The sequence below is a fragment of the Poecilia mexicana genome, unplaced genomic scaffold (genome assembly GCF_051168715.1).
Source record: "Poecilia mexicana isolate PSO_F unplaced genomic scaffold, ASM5116871v1 scaffold_6, whole genome shotgun sequence".
Classification (NCBI taxonomy): Eukaryota; Metazoa; Chordata; class Actinopteri; order Cyprinodontiformes; family Poeciliidae; genus Poecilia; species Poecilia mexicana.
Window position 1 is genome coordinate 810,861 of NW_028263375.1, and position 16,210 is coordinate 827,070.

The 16,210-nt window shown below is 41.2% G+C and overlaps 2 long non-coding RNA genes across 2 annotated transcripts; both read left to right on the plus strand.

Moving 5' to 3' along the window:
• The first annotated feature begins 3,060 nt into the window (after positions 1–3,060).
• Positions 3,061–8,765, plus strand: LOC148158501 (uncharacterized). Its single transcript, XR_015762977.1, has 2 exons — positions 3,061–3,856; positions 8,371–8,765. It is a non-coding gene; the product is annotated as an uncharacterized LOC148158501 (long non-coding RNA).
• A 2,639-nt stretch (positions 8,766–11,404) lies between these two features.
• LOC148158502 (uncharacterized) lies at positions 11,405–15,409 on the plus strand. The gene is made up of 2 exons (XR_015762978.1): positions 11,405–11,880; positions 12,384–15,409. It is a non-coding gene; the product is annotated as an uncharacterized LOC148158502 (long non-coding RNA).
• The last annotated feature ends 801 nt before the right edge of the window (positions 15,410–16,210 follow it).

The window sequence follows — 16,210 nt, forward strand, 5'->3', positions numbered from 1 at the left end:
GAGAGTTTAATGAAACTTGCTCTTGTCAAGTTAAGCCCAATCTAGAGAATTCAATGCAATTTAAAAATTATTTTAGTTGAAAGTGTTGATTAGCAAAAGTCCTCACTTAGTTCAAATGTATGCATAAAAATTTAGTTTTGCTTTTTATTAATTTTTTAATGCCATTATATTTTGTATAATCAATCCACTCTGAAAAAAGACATTAAAATCCAGCTACCAGTCAACCCTAACCTGATGAAGTTGAAAATGTTCATCTATTCTCAATGCATGTCTCAGGCTAGAGGGCTTTTCTCCAGCAGCCAGCTGGTTCCATTATGTCCATGTCTTGGTATCATATATAAGATATATCATGATATTCTGACACGTCCTCTCTAAACCTACATCCAAACACACACGCTTAGATCTTCGTATGGTTGGTGTGTTTAACGTAACTTCTGTTCTCCTAAACTGTCATGCCTGCAGCTGGTCAGCATTGTAACATTGTGCAGATAGGCACAAAATCACCGATCTGACGGTCGCCTGGGGTCTTTGCGTGGACAGGCTCTGCAGTGCGGTCATGTTCATTCTCCTGTCAAACTTCATAATCCTGTCATCACTCTTCCTCTCCCTCCGGTGTTCTGTGTTTTCTCCCTCTCGCCCTATTCTCACCTCTTCATGCTTACTTTTCCTGCATCACAGGTTGTAATCCCATCTTAGTCAGATGGAAGTTTTTCATTTCTCCAAGTTCCCAAACCACACAGGAAGAATTTCAGCTAAAACTTCAATATTATTTAGGTTATTTGATGTAATGCTGCTGTGAGACCATTGAGGCAGCTGTGTGTGTTGCCTCAGTGGTAATAGGCTTTATCACTAAAATGTAATGATAGTTTTGGTTGTTTTTTTGATGTCCTCGGCATAAAAATGTAGTGTGAGCTTTGATTTCTCTTGTAGTCCTCCTTACTTAATTATGTCTAATTCCCGTGCACCATACCTTATACGGTTAAGAAGCCAGATCATATAAGCAACATTCATTAAATGAAAAGAATTCACAGAACCAAGTGGTGTGTCTTTGGCTGTATACACAGGACATTATAGGTGAAAAACTGTTTAGCTAACAGTCTATTATAGACTGTAAGCCATAGTGTCATCAATGTAGGTCCATATGGAGAGAAAATAAATGTAATGTCTCAAATATTTCATATCTTGTTGTAATTACAAAGTGTGTCACTTAAGAGGTACCCTGTAACTTCGAGTAAAGTATTGTTTGTTTAAAGCGAGCATCAGTAGAGGGATTAAAAATAACTGACTTTCAATGTGTGTGAAAACTGAGTCCAGACAAAGGTGTAACTGGCTGATGAGAACATGCAATCACCCAAAGACGTTAAGACGGTGGCCTTCAAAATAAAAACAGTTTCACTGGCTTTCTTAAACAAAGTTTTCACTTTTACTACAAACGCCACTCAAAGGTTGTCAGTGGGCTGAAGAGACCCACGGGCCATGAACTACCCCATCTGTTCTAAGGGTTAAACTGCTGTGAGGAACTGCAAGCTAAAACAGGATCTAATTTAGGACTCCATGTAGGATTAAAGATGAGTCATGTTCAACTGAGACCTGAAAAGTCACAACATGGATATCATGTATGTTGCTTAGTGAATCATTCTGGTTGTTCATTAGACTGCCAGTGTCTTATAGAAAAGCATCAACCAGTGGCATATGCAAACTTTTCTAGACACTAGATGGAAGTTGGACCTTTGCTGCACTCCATTCACTTTGACCATCAGAACTCAGACCCGGAAGTGATGTTTCCAACACCTGTTCCCAGTGGAAGTTTCAGAAGGTCAGTGGGAGTGACCTCATTTGACCTCAGAGACCTGAACTGTTAGCGGTATAAGCTGCTAACAATGCAGTTCTCTGAATGCATGCATTCAAAAAACAAATAAAAATATTTGATCTTAGATGTTGGTGAGTTATACGTGACTGATTACACAGAGTTAGAAATGATCATAACTATAAATAGTTTATTAGCATGCAGCAGCATTGTGGGAGTTTGATATTGGAATATATGCAAAAAACTCACTGTGAAGGTCCGACCAGTCAAGGACAAGGACAAAGGCATATATAAAAAAAAAATATTTTCTATTCATTTTTTTTCCAAAGAAAATCTTAACAAAAAGTTTCAACAAATCTAAAAAAATATAACAAAATGGGCCCAAAAGAAATCAACTAAGGCAAACATAACTCAAGATAACAAAGCAAAAACTGACCTCACACAATGAACACACAGGGGAATTTATACAAACAGGCTGGCCTACATAAACGAGGAGGGGAGGAGAAGGAGACAAAAACAAATAATGTATAAACATAAATGACTAATTTAAGCTAAAACATTTTAACTTTAACACAACTATAAAACCAAAATAACCTAATACCAAAAATATTTTAGCAATTATGCCATTAGTGGAGAGAGGCAGATTCTTTGACATCAAGTCTCCTGATTCCAGCAGCCTGATGGACTGTTCCACTTCCTGGTTTTCCTTTCGACCAACGACCTTCTGCCAGCCAGTCCTTAAGCTCAGCAAAACAAAATAGTTAATGATCTTAAAAAAACAAGGCGTTTACTAAATGTGTGCACCCAAATTAGTAAACGACCTAATGCAATAACCACCACCAAAGAAAAAGTGAAAATCTAAATATATTATATGAAAACATTTACATAAATACTAACACTGAGGAAAAGGTGGAGGAACCTCCACACTCACATTTTCTTCTGTTAGATATTAGAAGGTATTCAATTTCAGTTTCTCAAAAGTGGAGGTGGAAAAACTATTCCAACCACATGGAGAGTGTGCTAACTAGGTGCAAACTAGAATTAGCACCACAACGCCAAGTGCAGTAATGGAGCTTTAGCAGAGGTTCAAGCTGGAAGACTCCGCCCCCTCCGTTCACCCATTGACGTCATGCTCATCCCCGTCCTCAGCCTGGACCTCACCCTGCACGTTCAATCAGCAATCAGGCTCTTCATAAGAGGATCCACACCCAAACCGTCAGACGCTTCCCAGCTGCGTTCAATCCGTTCATCTGCACGTCTCAGCTCCTCCACAGCTTCGTGATTCCCCGTCCTTCGACCTCGCATCCTGCGTTGGTCCTTTCTTTTTCCCCTCAGACGCTCCCCGGATGCAAGAGATTTCTCCCGGCCCCAGCCTCGATCATTTCAAGCAGCTTCTCCCGCCTATCTCTCACCTGTCTAGAATTTCACTTACTCCACGATCCACCTCCGAAAAAACATAAGCCCTCCGGTCACCTTGTTTACTTTGACCCCTTTGGCCCGTGATGCACGACGGATTACCTCCCGCACAGTCGTGAGACAAGGTAGCTAACTGCGGAGCTCTACGTGGAGGGAACAGCCTGTTTAAAGATGCCACGTAAAGAAAAACGACAGAATCAAAAGGGAGGATCTGATGGAAGCAGCAAAAGGCTTCTTCCTTCGCCCGCCAAGCTTCTCTCACTTCCGCATGTCGTCATGGTCCGCACCTTTCCGGATTTCCCCCTCTACGCCCGTCTCAGGCTGTCAGGATGCTCCTCAGATGCAAGAGATTCCTCGATGATTTCATGTAGCGTCTTCCCCCTTTCTCTCTCCTGACTGGGATTTCTCCATCTTCCGCTCCCTCGCCACCTACTCCACGATCCACCTCTGGCAAACAGACAGGTGATCCCACTGTTTTCAACCCGCACCGTCGTCTTCACCTCAGCGCCTTCACACCAGTGCCACGCTAAGGATCAGCATGCCTACTATTTCCCTCTCCTGCATGGTCGCTGTCAGCCTGCTCAGCAACACCTCTCTGGTTTTCCCTCACTACGCCTGTTTCAGGCTACCAGGGTAAGACGTAGCATTCTCATGTCTCATTCGAGTCTCGCAATACTTCGTAACGCAGACACTTTTCATTAGTTTATCCCCTCCCGAACACTTTGGCCGTATATACATGCGCCACTCAGGTTCTAATGTTCAAGGACTTTTATCCGAACATTGACTTAGTTAAAACATCGTCACCTGTTTCTCCGAGGCGCCTTTAAACATAACATTGGTTCAGCAGGTGACCAGCTGTTGCGTAAGAGCTGCAAGGCGTACGTTAGAATCCAGTCAGCCTGGAGGGATGTCTATCGTATGAATAGCAGATGCATGTGCACTCAACTGCGAGCAGTGCAGCCCATCGTTAACGGGTCGTTTGGTCACCGCAGTTATCTATCTGCTTCACATTAGTTATTCGTCGCTAGTCAGCGCAGTATTCTTTGTTGTTTGAGCTGTATTATAATTTATGCTACCCAGGGCCGGCAGCACGGGCGGACACTTCAGTTGTGTCCCGGCTGTTCTGCAAGCCCCGTGTTTTACCTACATGGCCAACTCTTTGATATTCCTGCATCGATTTGGTACCGGAGTTTCCTCCATCTCCCTTATCGCGTTCTCTGCAACCTTGTTCTGCAATTAAAACAGTTTTTATGCGCTGTTAACATATCATCTATTTCAAACGCAACTTAAGCCCGGAGACGTTCACACCAGTCGCCAACGGCGTAGGAGCCGCTAGTATAACGCCAATACTTTGCGTAATTTAACCGACCGAGTAGAGTAATGCTGCTGGATGCAGGTGATGTTAGCTTAGTTATGACTAATTTCAATACAACCCCTTAAGCTTGTTAACAAGACGCCCGTGACCATTGTCGTTGTGTATGTTCAGCTACGTAGATAAATTCTGCCTGTTGAAGATTTTAGGTTGTAATTTTGGAAAAACTCTGGCTCCATCATCTTCTCACGGATCCCAGGTTCTCCCGGCGGCCGAGTTAAATCACACAGAAAACGAGTGTAGACATCTCAGAATTAGAGTTTAATCCAAAGAAGACGCACATGAAATTTACAACAGAACTGCAGAACAGAGACATGCATTAATTTACCTGAGTCAAATGGAAGAAGGAAGAAAGAAGCAAAGACGTGCTTAGACGTCTTTGGAGAATTACAAGAGCAAATCCGAGTAGTTACTGCTGTGTACAAAGTTTTATAGTAAAGGCGTATTCTAGACTTTTTATTCTAATAAGGCGTAGCTTTGCTCATCCAACCAGGAGTTGTCTCTGATCCTCTTTAGAGTTAGACACTCCCTGCAATTTGTTTTCAAGATCAAGCTCAAACTGTCACCTTTATCTAAACAAGTGGAAGCAGAGCTTCTCCTCTACTGGCCTGGACTCTTGCTGTTTCAAGGCTTTTCACAGATCAGTGTGAAAGCTGGAACTTCTCCTGATGATTTCCCACACAAAGGGCAGTTCAAAAGATCTCTGCAAACAATCTACTTTATCTACAGGTAACATAAAGGTTAACAGGACAGAATAAGTTATTAATCTGAGAACTATAATTAGGCTTTCCAATAAAGACATGGCAAGTTTTTAAAATTAGCATATTTTAAATTTACTCCTTATCATGACCTAAACAGTCAATTCAATCAGCTAATCTTGTCTGGAGCAGGGGTTCGCGTCTCGGCTGGCCTTCTCATACTGCGGCATGAGGCATAAATTGTCATTCACCTAATTGTGGACTTTTACCCTGTTGCGACGCAATACGTGTAGTAGAGTGGCTTGCCAACGTAACATGAAGTCAACTAATAATTCCTCTTCAGTTCGGTTGAGTCTGTCCAGCGCTTCTGCTAATTATTAATCGGCCTTAAATTCTTGTTGACAAGGGCATTGTCCAATCATTGTTTCTAAAAAAAAAAAAAAAAAAAAAAAAAAAAAAAATTTGCTCGTGTCCATTCACTACTTATCAAAGCAACCTTAAATAGAACTGGTTTAGTCTCGATGCAAGACGTGGTGTTTTTTTTTAAAGCATTCGATTTATAGGTATTTTCCACATGCGCCAATGTATAGTGGTTGATGATTCATATTTCATTCCGGTAGCTCAGTTCAGAACAATCCAGAGGATTTAAATGGTCTGGCAGTCGCTATTCCAGCAGGTGATCCTTTTCGTAGCTCAAGTTTTAGGTTTTTCTTAGCTGAACTCTGGATATTCCTGGTCTACTTGCTTCGCCGCTATCAACCAAGCTGTTCCATATTCTGATGTGTCCTGTTCAAGTCCCATGGGTCGCTTCTCAGTTTTTATCTCAAGATCTCCCAGAATCGGCAGATTATTTCCCAGGCCATCCTGCCACTTTCAGGCTATGTAGTCGGTTCTCTCACTTACCCCGCTCCCATACTCAAATGTGCTCATTCCAGTCTCACTTCTGGGCCAATAGCCTTTAGACTCTTACCAGTCATTCTTGTGGGTCTGTCACTACGGCAACCAGCTCTTGCAGGTATCCTAAAGCTCTCAGCCATTCTAGTCTAAACTCCCAACCCCATTGCCAGGTCCGTGAAGTTCATTCGAGTGGCACATCTCTACACGTCAAAGCTTTTTGATGAGTTTAGATAGTATTTTCTTTCTATTTTTCATTTTAAATTCAGTCTGTCGGGCATGGCCCTTTTTTGGGGGGGGGATCTCCTATGTAGTTGGTTCAGCTTCACCTTCATTTCAGCAGCTCGAGTTTCCAGCTTTTTACGAAATTGTTCCACAGCCATAACCCGTTTCCTGAGGGGCTAACTCCGCAAGCAATCCCTAATTGTCGCTCTCATCAGTCGTGGGTTACTATAAAGCTGAACCTTCACCAGTCCGTTTCATGTCATCAACCGACTTTAATCTTATCTGTTTTTCACCCATGATCATTTGGACTGTTGTTGATGAGCTGTCTCCACCTCTGCCCAGTTCAGTTCAGCCGTTAGACGACATCGCTCATTTCATGTTTAATCTCAGGTCTCGCTCTGTAATTTATTAGCGAGGGCTCCCTCAGTGCCTAGGTGAGCACTGCACATTTCGCTGGTGGTGGTTGGTCTTTTCTTGCCTAAGCAAGCATTCTTATCCAGTGATTTGTACCATTTTCCTTCTCACGCCTCCATGCTCCCACCTACATGTCGCATCACAAGCACACTCCTTCTACCGCATTCTAAGTCTTGAGTCTCTTTATCATCTCACTGATTACTTCCCCTCTTGACTTTTCCTTCTCTCTCCATTGCTAACTCTTTTTCTGTTTTTGGCTTTTCCTCTGTCCCTGCTGCTGGCCCATGTCCCAGCGTCTCCTGCCCCTGCTGCTGGCCCATGTCCCAGCGTCTCCTGCCCCTGCTGCTGGCCCATGTCCCAGCGTCTCCTGCCCCTGCTGCTGGCCCATGTCCCAGCGTCTCCTGTCCCTGCTGCTGGCCCATGTCCCAGCGTTCTCTGCCCCTGCTGCTGGCCCATGTCCCAGCGTCTCCTGTCCCTGCTGCTGGCCCATGTCCCAGCGTCTCCTGCCCTTGCTGCTGGCCCATGTCCCAGCGTCTCCTGCCCTTGCTGCTGGCCCATGTCCCAGCGTCTCCTGCCCTTGCTGCTGGCCCATGTCCCAGCGTCTCCTGCCCTTGCTGCTGGCCCATGTCCCAGCGTCTCCTGCCCTTGCTGCTGGCCCATGTCCCAGCGTCTCCTGTCCCTGCTGCTGGCCCATGTCCCAGCGTCTCCTGCCCCTGCTGCTGGCCCATGTCCCAGCGTCTCCTGCCCCTGCTGCTGGCCCATGTCCCAGCGTCTCCTGCCCTTGCTGCTGGCCCATGTCCCAGCGTCTCCTGCCCCTGCTGCTGGCCCATGTCCCAGCGTCTCCTGCCCCTGCTGCTGGCCCATGTCCCAGCGTCTCCTGCCCCTGCTGCTGGCCCATGTCCCAGCGTCTCCTGCCCCTGCTGCTGGCCCATGTCCCAGCGTCTCCTGCCCTTGCTGCTGGCCCATGTCCCAGCCTTTCTCTCAATGTTGGCCCATGTCTCAGTTGGTTTTCTTTTTCCCTCATACTTTCCAGTGTTGGCTCCCTTACAGTGGGCACCTATCCTGCCATCATTCTCCAGTTGATGTTGTCATCTAGCTGATCCTATCCCCAGCCTGGCTCCACACCTTCAACTATCTTTCACTCTCACGCCTCGTATTATTTCGGCCCCTTCTCTGAGCAGGCCTTCATTCTTCAGCTGTGCATCATGATCTCATGAAAACCCCTCTATCAAATTGGATTACTCCTGCCAGCTTCTCTCCTTCTGGTCTTCTGCACTCCGTTAGTCTTCAACCGTATTGTACTTTTCTCCCTGCATTCTCAAGTCAGCACACGAGTTTTAGGTCTCACCTTTCCTCGGGCCTCGGCCCCGGCCTCGGCCCCTTTTTGGGGGGAGAGCATCCCTAATCAGTTATCGGGATGTTCATCGAGTTCACATCAAATCTCAGCTCAAATCAGCTGCCGGGGCCCGAGCGCCAAAGAACTGTTATTCATTGCTGTCATTAAATCTTTTAATTGTTTCTTGTTCTCGTCTGAGTCTTTCCAGATTGAAATGGAGCTTTAGCAGAGGTTCAAGCTGGAAGACTCCGCCCCCTCCGTTCACCCATTGACGTCATGCTCATCCCCGTCCTCAGCCTGGACCTCACCCTGCACGTTCAATCAGCAATCAGGCTCTTCATAAGAGGATCCACACCCAAACCGTCAGACGCTTCCCAGCTGCGTTCAACCCACCACCTCCCCATCTCCACCCTCATCCTTCGGTTCTCCAGGATGGAACCCTTCCTGACCACCACCACCAGTGTCGGGCCCCGGGGGAGAGCATCCCTAATCAGTTATCGGGATGTTCATCGAGTTCACATCAAATCTCAGCTCAAATCAGCTGCCGGGGCCCGAGCGCCAAAGAACTGTTATTCATTGCTGTCATTAAATCTTTTAATTGTTTCTTGTTCTCGTCTGAGTCTTTCCAGATTGAAATATATTTATGTCAATCTCATAGCTCAAAAACATTTTGCATCATTATCTGCATTTCTGGTTTAATGAAATGCAAATAATCAAATGTGCTAAGAAATAGTTTAAAGCTGTAAGTTTTCCTGCAACCATATTGAGAACAAAACTCAGAATTTTGACTTCAGAGGAGATGCTTGTTGTTTCTCAAACATGGAACTTTGAATATCAACATCCAAATGCATAGATAACGCTCCATTAGTTCCCCATTTACCTGTTTGTTCTCTCTAGCCAGCTATCTACCTGGACATGCATCAAATCATTTACATTTTACATTTTTCACTGAACATTACCTGAGGATGTTTGGAGAATTGCTCAGACCTCCAGTTACTTGTGCAGAAGCATTGTGTCATTTAGTTTATCTATATTTTATTGTGAACATTTTAGTTTTCCACTTAAATACTGTTTCTAAATACACTTACTGCTTAAAATAACATAAAAACTAGATACATTTTATAAACATGTTATTTTTGGATCCATATATATTGTATAATCAAGCAGCAACTCAGTCCTTGAAATTGTGCTTTGAGAGCTTTACTCAGCCATGTTTTTAGCCGGACAGTTATTAAATTTAATTCAGATGAAAGTGATGCACAAAAGCCTTTCATGTCCTGGGCTGGTTTGCTGGTTGTGATTAATGAACCACTTCCATCTCAAGCACTTTGAACTCTGGCCCAGACTTAATTAAAACTCTGCCATTGACCACTAATCATAAATTACTTCCCATAACCTGTGACACTTTTAGAATTTGTACCAATTAATTTTTCACAAAAGAAATTACAGGTCTGTGGCTCTAGTGAGAGTCCTGAACCTTGTGTGTCTTTAATAAGACTAAGGAGGGTGGAGCTGCTGCTGGTGGAGCTGCTGGTGAAGCTGGTGCTGGTGGAGCTGCTGCTGGTGGAGCTGCTGGTGGAGCTGCTGCTGGTGAAGCTGGTGCTGGTGGAGCTGCTGCTGGTGGAGCTGCTGGTGAAGCTGCTGCTGGTGGAGCTGCTGCTGGTGGAGCTGCTGCTGTATTTAAGCTTCACTAGCAGCTGGTGAAGCTGCTAGTGAAGCTGCTGCTGGTGGAGCTGCTGCTGGTGGAGCTGCTGGTGGAGCTGCTGCTGGTGGAGCTGCTGGTGAAGCTGCTGCTGGTGGAGCTGCTGCTGGTGGAGCTGCTGCTGTATTTAAGCTTCACTAGCAGCTGGTGAAGCTGCTAGTGGAGCTGCTGCTGGTGAAGCTGCTGGTGAAGCTGCTGCTGGTGGAGCTGCTGCTGGCAGACCCGTTGTGATGTTTCTGGATGACTGATGCCTTATGTCTGCTCTGGTTGTGTTTTACAGGTAGCTGCTGTCATCACAGTGTCCCAGTCAGATGCCCGACCCTCTCTGCTGGTTTTCAGTAGAAAACAAACATCTCTACTCCATCACCTCCAGCTCTGCTTAAATGTGCATATGTCTGCAGGCTTGAGAACGGAGGCCTTTTACAGCATAACTCAAAACTCATCTAGTCATGACTTGTGCTTTTTCAGTTTTTTCTTTAGGAATTTTTACTCCTTTCTGTTTTCATTGAATTATAACCAGAGATATCACAAGAGGGGTTTTAGTGATCACATCACAGTCATAGTAAAAATAAACTAGAATATAGTATACTTTTATGGTTTTACATATCAGGCATTAAACTTTATTTACATCTGACCTCAACAGTTCCCACTGTGTCGATATTTATGAAACTCAAATGAAGCCAACAAAAAAGAGTTTGACATTAAAATGTTAGGATGATGACTGGACTGGACTTACGCACGCTTATATATATATAAGCTTATATATATATATATATATATATATATATATATATATATATATATATATATAGTAACTTTGTGTTTTCAAAGTTACAATTGAATGACATTCATGAGACTGTCAGATATTGGGTAACACTTTATTTGAAGGGGGTTGAATAAGACTGTCATGACACTGTCATAAACATGACATAACACCTGTCATGAACATCAATAAGTCTTCATGAATAGTTGTCATAAAGCGTCATTCGGTAAATAATGACACTTTTAATACAAAGTTGACATTATTCGAAATGTCTTTGTTATGACAACTTGTCATTAACCAAGAAATCATGATCTGACATAAATTTGTTATAAAAGTATTACCGATTAAACTTTAAAAATTAGCTTTATGTAGTAATATTATAAAGCTCTGCCATGTTGTTTAGTCTTAATTTTCTTAATTTAATCGATCCTAAAGTTTTACAGCAAGATCTCTACCAAGCAATTATGAACTTAGCATTTGAAACATTATTTAAGGCTGTTTTAACCCTTGTGCGTGCGAGGACTGAGGCAAACGTAGAGAACTGTGGCAAATGATAAAAGTTTTACGTGTGTGGGGTCGGTTGGTATGTGGTAGTGCAATACACCATCTCCACCAGTGAGAGGCAGCAGTCCACGAACAGGCGTGCAGTGTGTTGGTGAAGAAGAAATCTTCCATATTGTGGCGCAAACCTAACACAAGTTATAATGGCCAGACCTCCTGTTTAAAAAGAAGCCGAAGTTTGATACCTAATACATATGAGGTATGTGTCTTATTAACTTTACATTTTCTTTGAGAAAATAACATTGACTATGTTCTCTTTCTCTGTAATGTTAGCTATAAACAATTCAAGCCAATCCTACCTTGCTGTAAGTTAATGTTAGCTAAGTTATTAAACACAATTACTGTAACGTTAGCCCTTAATATTAAATATATTTTAAAGACAGGCAAATTGTTTTTCCCCCTCCAATTTTAATCTAGCAAATTAAAAGCTAATATATTAGTCAAAATTATCCTTCTTGTGCATTATTTAGCGACTTGGCTGATGTGACACAGTGCTTGTGTTCTTTGCTTTGGCAAGTTTAGCCACATGAAGACCCAGGCTAGCCTAAGGACACATGGTGGGGAGGACAAAGTTGGCTAATGAAGACATGCTACGAGTGTGGAGGATGATAATAAGGACCAGCCACCAGAGAAAGAAGTTCCTATTTGACCAAAGAGAAAGAAGCAGATGAAATATTCCCCAAGAAAATTAGGTAAGTCGTTTTTGTGTTAATATTTTCACCATGTGAAGTGGGGTGGGACAGCCAGATAAGTGGGGAATGGGGAGCAGGAATCAACATTCACCAGCTGAGTTAAGTTACATTTTAGACAACTAAAACTGATGTTAAATCTATTTATTTCTTAATAAGCTTCTTGCAAACAACCCTAAGTTAGAGTATCTGGTTAGAAATAATTTAGAATGCTCATTAAGTAAAAAGATGCATTCATGTGCCTAAAACTATATGTTAAATGATGCATTCGAATAACAGTGGCAGACAAATATTTGATCAGAATAATTTTGTTCAGCTCCAGTTATTATTCGCCTTGTATTAAGAAATAATTGTGTTGCACTTTATAACAACCAGTCATGTTAACTAGGCATTTGTCTGCCAGTCTACCATTCTGACAGTGTGCAGCAAGGGACATTTTTGAAATGGTATTTAAATAAATGCTGGAATATGATGACATTGTTTTTTGTTTTTGTTCTTTTTTTAAGTGACCACAATGAATTGAGTCATCACCGACTATGAGAATGTCCAGAAGAGATTCACCAAGTTTGAATTCATGAAAAGGCTTTCGCCATGATTAACTATTGCAAGAACAGCTGTAATTTCTGAGCATTTCTGGACACTTTCAGAGAGCTGCTTCCAGGAAATGAAGACAAGAAGAAGATCTCCTGTTTTCAGAGCATTACAGGAAGACTATTACGAAGGAGATGGCTGACATAATCAAAGCAAAAAATATTACTGTTGAAAGAACCTATTTTCTTAAGTTAAAGAATAAGTAATTATGTTTTAGTTTTTCAATCAGCATTTCAGAGTAACAATATACTGACCAGACGTTAAACCCTCTGTTATCTTAGAACAAGTTATCTTTTGTTTTATTCCAATGTACAAAGGGTTTGTTCTACAGTTATGATGGTAGTTATAAGTAGTCCAGTGTGTTTCACTTCATTTGAGGTAAGACTTAATATCAATGACTCTGTTAGCATTGCATTTGACACTGTAATACTAAATTACATCTTTATAATTGTTGCTACTAGTTTCAATTTACTTGAGGTAAAAGTTAATATTAATGATACTTAATGACTTTGTCATAACTGTTGTAACTTGTTTCACTTTACTTGAGGTAATAGTTAATATTAATGACATTGTAATGACACTTAATGATGTCTTTTCATAACTGTTGTTACTTGTTTCACTTTACTTGAGGTAACAGTTAATATTAATGACACTGTAATAACACTTAATGACATATTCATAACTGGTGCTACTTGTTCCACTTTAGTTGATGTAAAAGAAATTGTTAATGAGTCTGTTATTAAATCATTTGACCGTGTAATAAAGCTTAGTGAAATCGTTATTGCTTGTCCTACTTGTTTTGCTTCATTTCAGGGAGTGGAAATATTAATCATTGTTTTGTTAAAGCTTTTGCTAGTGTAATAATTAAATCATTATGACTACTATTATGACAAATTTATGTTAGATCATGATTTCTTGGTTAATGACAAGTTGTCATAACGGAGACAATTTTGTCTAGGTTAATGACAAGTTGTCCTAATGAAGACATTTTGTCTAGAATAATGTCAAGCTGACATAACGAAGACATTTTGTCTAGAATAATGTCAAGCTGACATAACGAAGACATTTTGTCTAGAATAATGTCAAGCTGACATAACGAAGACATTTTGTCTAGAATAATGTCAAGCTGACATAACGAAGACATTTTGAATAATGTCAACTTTGTATTAAAAGTGTCATTATTTACCGAATGACGCTTTATGACAACAGTCATAACTATTCATGAAGACTTATTGATGTTCATGACAGGTGTTATGTCATGTTTATGACAGTGTCATGACAGTCTTATTCAACCCCCTTCAAATAAAGTGTTACCAGATATTGCCTCTTTCTAAAATTAGTGGTACTGAACAGCTCCAAAGGCAGCTCCAGGCCTGGATCATCACCCCTCTTCCGCTGTGCTAGACAGTTGATACCAGGTGATTGTGCTGATAAAATTTTGGTTTTAACTTTTAAAGCACTTCATGGTGAGGCTCCCAAATATATATTGGACCTTTTGAAGTCTCTCTGTCCGTCTAGGACTCTGAGGTCTTCTAATCAGATGCTGCTGTCGGTTCCCAGAACTCATTTTAAAACTTGTGGTGATGGAGCATTTCAGGTGGAGGCCCCAAGGCTCTGGAACGCTCTCCCTCTATCAATAAACTGCTCCCAGTCAATTGATGCATTTAAAAAAAGGCTCAAGATTTATCTCTTCCGACTGGCTTTTGGTTAATTTTGTTCATTGATTTTAGATTCTTTTATTATTGATGTGTTTCCTTTTTTGTAAAGCACTTTGTGATCTTTATGTCTGTGAAAGGTGCTATATAAATAAAGTTTACTTACATACTTACTTACTTACTTACTGATATGGTGTGTTTGGTTTTTCCCAAACATTGTGGTGTCCATTATGGACAAACGTCTCCATTTTTGCCTCATCTTTTCAAATAATTTGGTTACAGAAGTCTTATGAATGTCATTCAAATGCAACTTTGAAAACATAAGTCATTGTTATTTTCTTTCATACAGAAAAAATAATTTCTTTAGGCACTTCTTCCAAATGAGTCTTACGTGTTCTGAGTTTTTTAGCATGCCCAGTCATGAATTATAACTGTTGATATACTGAGGACGTGAGTATTAGGAACTTTTTATCTGACCTTGGGGTGAATTCATTGGCACTTCCACTCTGGGAAGCTCTTATAGACATTTCACTTGTAAATCATCTTTTAGTATTATAAAACAATTGACCTTCAATCAGTTTAAAATGTTCTTACAACCCTGGGGCAAAAATAATTGGTTCTCTAACGTCATAGCCGACGTCTTTCCTCATTAGAGACCCTTATAATCCATGACTCAAGTGTAAATAATTGTCAGAACCTGTGTGCTACTTGTCATAATTCCAACAAATAAAAGCAAAGATGCTGAACCTTTTTTTATTGTTTGTTTTGTTTATAAAGCTTTTATTTTCATATGTTTTATCCACTTTATCCACTTCTTTTTTTTCCTTTCAGCTTTTTTCCTTTATGGGTGCCACAGCAATTTATCTGTCTCCATGCAATCCTATCTTTCACATCTTTTCTCACACCAACTACCTTCATGTCCTGTTTCACTCCATCCACTTGAGGTTGGATTTAAGTAATTTTAAACCCATTAGATGTGTTTCACTATATCCTGATATGTAAAACTACAGTTTTTAAAGATCATGTATATTCTCTGTTTGATCTGCCATTTATGTCTTCATTGTGAAGAGGTTCTGATCAGTGTGGCACTTCTCCAGTTCCTAAATGCAGTGTTTTATAGAGAATGTTTGGAATGACCAAGCAGAGTTGGACTGTCTCCACTGCTGTACATGGTTTGCTGTCATTCTTTTTGAACAGATAGCTACTCAGATCTGATTAAGTTTATTCACTATTATGTAATGTAATGTAACCTCTTTGAATAAAAATATATTCCACATTAAAGTTGAGCTATGACCAGCGCGTCAGTTTGTCTAATATTGGTGTCATGATCCGTGTTTCTGTGTGTTTATTTTTGAGATTTTCTGTGTTCAGTCCCGTTTTCCTGTGAGTCTCTGTCCTGTCCTTCGCGTTGATTGTTTCCCAGGTGTGTCTCATCCCCTTGATTACCCCGTGTGTATTTAAACCCACCTGTTGTCCTTGTCTCTCGTCGGATCCTTGTCGTATGTCGCCTGTTTCTTCGTGCTGTTCCCTGTTGCTCTGTTTACCTGGATTGTCACCATTAAACTCTTCATCTTCACCTTCAACCTGGGTCTACCTGCGTCCCTATCCACACCACATCATGACAATTGGTGTTTTTTGAGGGGTTTTCAAGACTGGACACAAAGCATCAAGAATGTGTGTGCATGTGCATTTGACAGTGCATAAAAGAATTAGAAAAAAATATATTACCCAACATGAACAAGGTGGTTCTTTGAAAACTGTCAAAAAATTATTCACTTATTTTACATTTATATTCTTGCTGGCTCTATTGCTGTGTTGTTGGAATGGCTGATTCATTTATTTGTTCAAGTCCTGGTAGAATTTCTGTTATTAAGGGTTTAACTATTAGAAAAAACCTTGTAAGCAATGATATTAACAGTTGCTGTTGAACTGAATCCTATGATCCGTGTTTGATAACCATTTCAGATAAACACCTCTGAACATTAAACATGGGTCTTCTTAGGGCTTTCTACTTGTCACTCTGCCATAAGGACCAAATTGGTTAATTGCAAAATTAATAGTTGTGTAAACATATTCTTCCACCTCAG